Here is a 3,003-nt window from a genome sequence, read left to right on the forward strand (position 1 = left end):
CTATTGACTTATTGAGCATCTCTTTGCTTATTTTAATTGATGTGGGATTTAAAATATGCACATTTAGTTTATCATAGTCATCTTCAAATAACATTATGCTACTTTATGCATAATATAAGGACCTTACAACATTTTACTTTCAATTCTCTACCCCTGTTCTTTGTGCTAGTGTATTCAAATATTACATGTCATAAACTGTATAATCATCATTATTATATTTAGTTGAAACAATTAATTACCTTTTAAGAAAATTTGAAAATGAGAAAAGTCATATTTCATATTATGTTGTTTTTGTTGTTAGGTGCAGGTGCCATGGAGTTGGCTCTGACTCATAATGACCCTACGTATGACAGAACAAAACATTGCCTGATCCTGCACCATCCTCACAATCTTTGCTATGTTTGAGTCCACTGTTACAGCCACTGTGCCAGTCCATCTCATTGAAGATCTTCCCCTTTTACACTGACCCTCCACTTTATCAAACATGATGTCCTTTTCCAGGGACTCGTCCCTCCTGATAACATATCCAAAGTAAGCAAGACGAAGTCTCACCATCCTTGCTTCTAGGGAGCATTTTGGCTGTACATCCTCTAAGACAGATTTGTTCGTTCTTCTGGCAGTCCATAGTGTATTCAATATTCTACGCCAATACCAAAATTCAAATGTGTCCATTCTTCTTCAGTCTTCCTTTTTCATTATCCAGCTTTCACATACATAAGAGGTGATCGAAAATACTAAGGCTTGGGTCAGGCGAATCTTAGTCCTCTAAGTGACATCTTCACTTTTTAACACTTTAAAGTGGTCTTTTGCAGCAGATTTGTCCAATGCAATACATCTTTTCATTTCTTGACTGCTACTTCCATGGGCATTGATTGTCGATCCAAGAATTGTGAAATCCTTGAGAACTTCAATTTCTTCGCCATTTACCATGATGTTGGTTTATTGGTTCAGTTGTGAAGATCTTCACTTTCTTTATGTTGAGGTGTAATTCATACTGAAGGCTTGGCCTTTGATCTTCTTCAGTAAGTGCTTCAAGTCCTCTTCACTCTCAGCAAGCAAGGTTGTGTCATCTGCATATCGCAGGTTGTTAATTAGTCTTTCTCCAATCCTGATGACAATGTCTTCTTCATATAGTCCATCTTCTCAGATTATTTGCTCAGATTGAGTAAGTATGGTGAAAGAATACAATCTTGCTGCACACTTTTTCTGATTTTAAATCATGCAGTATCCCTTTGTGCTGTTCAAATGACTACTTCTTCGTCTATGTATATCAGATGTTAAAATTTCTGGAGTTATTCATTTCTTTGTGAAGATTTGAGTTTCCATTTGGTGTCATCTTTCACCTGAAGAACTTTCTCTAACGTTTCTTATAGTACAGATCGATAGGTGACAAATTCTTTCGACTATTGTTTGTCTGAAAAAATCTTGGTTTTTGCCTTCATTTTTAAGGACATTTTCATTGAATATAGACTACTTATGGATGGAATTTTTTTATTTTCACATTTTCTGGATGTCATTTCAGGGTAGTTGACTTGCATTGGTTTTGAAGAGACATCTGTAGCAATTTTTATCCTTTTTCTCAATATACAATGTCAGTTTCTCCTCTAGCTGATTTTAAGGTTTTCATTTTATCACAATTTCATAGCACTTCTATTAAACTGTGTTTTCATGTAGTTTCTTTCTTTCTGTTTAGAGTTCATGTGTTTCTTGACTCTATGGATTTATGGTATAAATCAAATTTGGAAAACTTTTGGGTATTATTTCTTCAAATGTTTTTGGAACCCCCTCATCCACTTCTTCTGGGAGTCCAATGAATCATGTTAGACCACAGTTCATTGAGGCACTGTCCATTTTTGTTTTCTTTTGGTGCGTTGGTTTGGTAGTTGTCTTAGTCATCTAGTGCTGCTGTAACAGAAATACCACAAGTAGATGGCTTTAACAAACAGAAATTTATTCTCTCACAGTCTAGTAGGCTACAAGTCCAAATTCAGAGCATCAGCTCCAGGGGAAGCCTTTCTCTCTCTGTCGGCTCTAGAGGAAGGTCCTTGTCACCAATCTTCCCTCGGTCTGGGAGCATCTCAGTGCAGGAACCTCAGGTCCAAAGGACACACTCTGCTCCTGGTGGTGGAATGAGGCCCCCAGGTCTCTCTGCTGGCTTCTCCCTTTTATATCTCAAAAGAGATTGGCTTAAGACTCTATCTAATCTTGTATATCTCATCAATATAACTGCCGGTAATCCATCTCATTAACATCATAGTGATAGGATTTGCAACAAATAGGGAAATAACATCAGATGACAAAAGGTAGACAATCATACAATACTGGGAATCATGACCTAGACAAGCTGACAGGTATTTTTGGGGGACACAATTCAATCTATGTCAGTAGTTATTTGATATTTCTTCAAGTTCACTAATCTTTTCTTTAAGTGTCTAATTTCTCTTAATCCCATACAATTATTTTTAAATTTCAGATATTTTATTTTGTGTATTCAGATGTCCTATTTTCTTCTTTTTTTAATCTCTGTATTTCTATCATTGTGTTCAAGTTTTTCTTTAATACTTAAGCATATGTATAATAACTATTTTAAAGTTCTGATTTGCTAATTCCATACTCCTATTCTTTCTGGAATTATTTCTATTGACTGACTTTTCTCTTGTTTATGGTTCTCATTTTCCTGCTTCTTTGCATATTTAGTATTTTTTGAATGGGATGCTGATGATAGTAAATTTTATGTTAGTATGTGTTTGAGTTTTGTGGTCTTACTTTAAAGAGTATTTAACTTTAAATTTGCAGGTAACTTTAAAGTGTCATTAGGGAGAATCTAGATTAACCTTTATTTTAGAGTTAGTTTAGCCCCATTACTGATACATGCAAGGAGCCCCGGTGGTGCAGTGATTAAGCATTTGGCTGCTAACCAAAAGGGCAGCAGTTCAAACCCACAAGCCGATTTGTGGGAGAAGGATGTGGCAATCTGCTCCCATAAATACTTACAGGCTTGGA

This window comes from Trichechus manatus, unplaced genomic scaffold, assembly GCF_000243295.1.
Source record: "Trichechus manatus latirostris isolate Lorelei unplaced genomic scaffold, TriManLat1.0 scaffold00150, whole genome shotgun sequence".
Lineage (NCBI taxonomy): Eukaryota > Metazoa > Chordata > Mammalia > Sirenia > Trichechidae > Trichechus > Trichechus manatus.